Source organism: Myzus persicae, unplaced genomic scaffold, assembly GCF_001856785.1.
Source record: "Myzus persicae strain clone G006 unplaced genomic scaffold, MPER_G0061.0, whole genome shotgun sequence".
Taxonomy (NCBI): Eukaryota; Metazoa; Arthropoda; class Insecta; order Hemiptera; family Aphididae; genus Myzus; species Myzus persicae.
In genome coordinates, this window is record NW_019100497.1 from 1 (window position 1) to 5,708 (window position 5,708).

At 30.1% G+C, this 5,708-nt stretch overlaps 1 pseudogene; it reads left to right on the plus strand.

The window, feature by feature from the left end:
- Positions 1-31: 31 nt before the first annotated feature.
- On the plus strand, positions 32-2,141 carry LOC111028052 (annotated as a pseudogene).
- The last annotated feature ends 3,567 nt before the right edge of the window (positions 2,142-5,708 follow it).

A 5,708-nucleotide genomic window follows, 5' to 3' on the forward strand; every position in this document is an offset into this window, starting at 1 on the left:
ATTAATATTGACATTTTTTTTTGTTATATAGATAAGGGCTTTACCACACTTGCCACCACAACGGATTCCAGAATTTCCCGAAGACTTCCACATTCTTGGAGGTTTTCTGGCAATCACAAGGCTGGCAACTCTTATGGGCATACTAGCTGAACCGAATTGTTCAGTTAGTGGACTATGTTCGACAATACTGGTTAACAACAGTACGTCCATCTGGGTTTACTGTTTATAGTGTAAACATCCGTACCAATAATTATGTAGAAAGTTTTCACAGCATTCTAAAGTCCAACATAGGCCTACATCCCCCAGTCTGGTCCTTTTACGGTAATTTATTTTTATAAAACTAATAATTGACAATAACTAGAATGGTGATTGATTTTTAATAATATTTTGCAGATCGATTACGTTCCATTGAAAGTAGAGTACGGAGGGAAACCTTACAAACATTCAACGGCCAGCGAGTAAGCAGCGAGTAAGGCTATAAACTTAATAAGTTTAAATTTTTGAAATGGTTTTTAATAAATCAAACTTTAATTAAAGGTACAAAGATCAATTGTGTCTAGCAGAGACACAAATAACTGAATTTTGGCAGATGCTCAACAAAGCGTACGCTATGTCTGCTATGACACAATGGCATATTTAAGAAGAATTTCCTACTCAGTGAAAGAATACATAAATATGTAAATAGGCCATTTAGCTAATGGTTGGTACCACATAAATTCAATTGAGTGTATAAACTAAATGACCATAAAATTGAGTTAAAGAAATCCTTCCTAAAGATTTGGGACAGCTACAGATATCAATGGTTGGAATTCAGCCTCTTCCACCTGTGTTGCCGCCATTCCACATTCGTGGAGCTAGAAGACCAGGGGGGCGTGGTCGTCAACGTTCAGCAGCAGCAGCAGTTCTACAAATGGTCAGACATCCAAATGTCCAAATGTACGGCAACAACCAGAAAGTGGCAACATTCTATTCATTGAAGATCATAATCTTCTCAGTAATATACAACTATACATTAAAGTTAATAATACATTGTATACTCTAATTACTATAATCTAAATATCAATATTATAGGAAATTTAAATAATATTGAGGCACCTATCCAAATTCAATGTAAATATATAAAAAAAGAATGTGGTAAAAAATATTATAATGTGCCTTAACTAATTATAACTTTTTTGTTAAAATATTCACTTATTCAATCACAATTTAATTTGTATTTAAGTTGAACAGCCAGATATCAATTATTTGTCAGTAGAGGAAGAGGTCTATGAAATAGTTGAGCTAAGCTTAATTGACGCTCTTGTTGATGGTATGTTGATTTTAAATGTTATAATACTCAAATATTATGTTAATAATTGTCTATTTTGTTTCAGACCAAATTACTACACAAGCTCACCAGCCATTTGATTTGGATAATCCTATGTTGGAAGACAAGTTTTTTATATTATTATTAGAATATTTTTTTATTAAGAAAACGTTACTCAGACTAATTTTGTTGTTTCTGGTTTAGAAGTGCAAAACACAGCAAATTTTACTCTCAGAAAATTACATTTAGCTCCATTAGTTGGAGTGAAAATTTTTTATTAGGTATCTCATAGACTTTTTACTGTATTTTAAATTTAAAGCTAGTGATTAGTATTTATGAAGTACAAACAATTTACAATTTTAAAACTCATAACTCACTTTAAAATTAAAGTATAATAAAAAGCCTGAAATACCCTTCTTAGCTTTAAATTTAAAAAAGAGGATAATTCACTCAAATTTTTAAACTAACAAAGCTAAATCTGATCTGCTAAGCTTAAAATTTGCTATATGTTTAGGCACATGTAAGAAAAATATCAACAGAACGTCCTCCTGAACAAAATTGAAAAATAAACTCACTTAAATACCTTTTATTCTAAAGGTGAGCATGTACCTTGCGATCACGGATGGTGTTGTGATGAGTGTGCGATTCGCTTATATAAATGTGGTGTCTGCAAAATTGAATTTCCTACAACACAACCCATCCAAATAATGCACGTTAAATTAGGAGATGGTAATTATGAGTGTATAGATTGTAGCATTTTTCTTTTGTATTTTTATATTAAGAATGTACAATTTTTTTATTAAAAGGTAAATGGATGCAAAATACTTCTTTACTCCATCCAACTGCAAGTCAGTGCCTCGGATGTATGCACCATGTACAATATGTACCAGACCAAGCGCAATACAAACTGTTGGACTGTGGCCATGGATGGTATTGTGCGACATGTAACTCAACACCTCCGGTCACATGTGAGGTTTGTGGTGATATGGTATTTAAATTGTAATACTTCATTAAGCACTTCATCTGCCAAAATATGACAAAAATAGTAATTTAAATACAAAAATTGAAAAAAACATGTTAGATATCATTTCAAAACCAATCAGTTCATCAATGTAAACATGTCCTATCCTGACTACTCAACATTGTATTTTTCAGTTCATACATCAATATAATACTACAAACCTTAACTAAAAAATAAATATAATTATATTTTCAATTTCAGCTATATAATTTTTATTTTATTACAGATATAAAATCACATTTTTTTAATAATTCATCCATTATTTATGTGTCTATGACGTGTAACTAATGTACCTACTACCTTAAACATAAAATATGTACAGATTTTAACAAGTAAATGCAAATTTTAACTGTTGTATGGCTTATAAGTTTGAAAAAATTTATAACTGATATTAATTTATTTACGTTTTGGAAACTCCCTTAAAAACCAAAAATATTACGAATAATTGTTATAAAACATATAATTAAAAGCATTAAACAGTATTCATCATTAATTGTTACATCTTAATGTTATTGGAAATGCATTTCACTTGGATCATGTGTTAGTGTGTTACTATATCAGCATGGTATGATGTGACATGTCACATGTGACTTGTTATTTAAGTACTTAACAAATTTTTTGGCATTAACTAATTCAAATTGGTCTAGTAAATTCATGTGTACCTAACTAACAAACCTAAAATGTTGATTATTTTTTTTTTAAATACTACCTATTTTAAGAAATACCCACAGCGACCTCTGCAAAGTATAAACTATACTTTTAGTACTTAATTTGTAGGGTAAGTTTTAAAATATAAAACAATAAATATAGGTAGGTACGAGGGAAGCAATACATTTTTTTTACCCCGTCACTTACCTTTATGTGAGAGCCTAAGTTAGGTACCTACACGGCTGTATACATATTATATTATTTATTACACTACAGTGTAGTAGTATAATATAACCACACAATTTTGTAGCAAATACATCGGTGACTGCACACTATTATAGAATAATATTGTTTAATAATATATTAATGCCGAGCCTAGAGAGAAAATTATAGGCACGATTAAAGTATCCATTTTTTTATTACTTCTGTAAATTTCAAATCCTAATTTTGAATTTTTTTCAAGTCTCGACACTTATAGGGTTTTATGACTTTATGTTGAGTTATAGTTTAACCGTTAAGACTAAAAACCATATTGTTAGATGCCGTACGAAAAAATTGACTCGCGACAGTAGTGTATCTAAAAATCTAAATGGCCTCTACTTAGAGTGTCGTGTACTCGTGTTCTGCATTGTATAGATTTAAATACTCCCAATAATATTCTGTTTCGGAATTTGAAATAAAAATGTATCGTGTAATCCAAAGAAGTCAAAAACTCGAAAACTGATGACAACATACTATATTATAATACCTATCATCTGTGGCAAAAGCCGATCGTCGTCACTCACCGGAGACGATTCGCAATTCTAATAATTTCATTGAACAAAAGAGAAATGTGTATGGCAAGTGGCAACAATAAACATTTACTCACATATTTCATCCTACTCAAGTAATTTTTATACAAGATCTCGATTTTCTCAATTCGGATTTAGATGAAGGAAGAAGTTGCTCGATATGGCGTCTGCACTCAAGATATGGCGCCTTGCAGCTATATACTACCCGAAGAGTCGATGTATGCGTAAGTTTGATTACTTATTCTTTTGAGGCTTAAATATTTTACTTCTTAGTCTCAAAATTAAAATTAATTGCCACAGACAATTTGCTACCCGGGTGAAGTAGGAGCATACTTTTTGTTCCCGAGCGCGCAACACAAAAAATACTATATCACTAACGACGAAGGCATATGCAGGTCGCAGAATATAATAACATATTTATTAAATTAAAGAGATATAAATAGTGTTGTACATACTAGATATATTACAGTAGTACAGTAAGCACACGAGAGTCTTTACGTTCCGCAAAATTCAACAATTTTTATTTTTAGTTTATATAAATGTTAAGTAATTTAGGCATATTACTATGCCGCCTGCTTGTAGTCGAACCGCGAATTAAAGTGACGCCGTCGTACATCAAACATCAAATTATTTTATAAAGCTGAGAAAGTCGCTCTGCTGATTATTGAATATCCATCGGAAATTAAATAAGGAAATTTTAAAATTTAAATATTCTTAAATAGCTTAAAATATATCTAACTAATACACTCAAAATAATACATAAAATATTAATTATTAATTTCGTGCTCGACAGTATTCAGAGTAAATATTTAACTTGGAATTTTACAAATTATAGTCGGTTAGTCGGTATACGGTAAATGTGATGTATTAGGCACTGAATACCTTTATGTTCAATCTAAAAAGTAGTAATCACAATTATTTACAGTAGGATTTTTATTTACAAACTCATAAAAAAAATGCTTGTGCTTCGAATATTTCAACACCACCTTTATCAATTATTAAATTAAAAATTAAAATAATAGGTACTTTTTGTTGTAATTTAAATTTTAAAATTATAAACAAATTTGGTTATTGTTATATCTTATTTCATTATCTTAATGATCAAATCTCAAACACGGACCTCCTTCATATAAAAATTTGTAATATCTATGGTTTTATGATGTTGACGTAGTATAAATTACAATGCAATCCGTGGCGATTGTCGAAGTAGTTGCTAAGACGCAATCGATCTAAAATTTCAGTTAGAAAAGCAGCAGACATGAACAAGAAACATGAAGCGATCCGTACGGTTTTTTTTTTAGTAATAAATCTCAATATTTTAAGACTAAGTTCTGTCGTATTTCTGATTTATTCTCCAGTGCACACACAATATCAGGAATTCCGCCGAAGCCCGAAAGCGTCGATGTTTAAAGTAATTAATTTTGGTTTCATATTTTTTTGGTACTTAAATTTATTTTTTATACTTCAAATAAGAATTTAATTTCATGAAAAATATGCTACCCCTATGTAGACACATTTTTTATTTCTGAGAGCAAATGCATAAAATACGAGAGATAAAATAATATACAAACGCTGCTCGTCGTCATCGTTTTTTCTACTCTCTGATCGTAGGGTAATTTTATAATTATAACCTATTTTTAAGTACTTGAAATAGACATACATTATATGGTTTAATTTAGAATTACCCGTTATAAGTTATTACTCATAAAACACAATTTTAATTTAGAACTTGTAATTTTTTTTTAATCCAAAGTTAGCCGTTGCTGGACACTATTAATTTAGTGTTATATATATATATATTTCATTGTTCTATTATACGTATATTGTTGAACATTTTACTATATAGGCTACGTTTTTTTCAGAGATGCTATTCGCCAGAGAAAATTTGCCAATTTTGAATACAATGTCATATTATGCAGTGTGAAATGTGTTGACGTGAGTG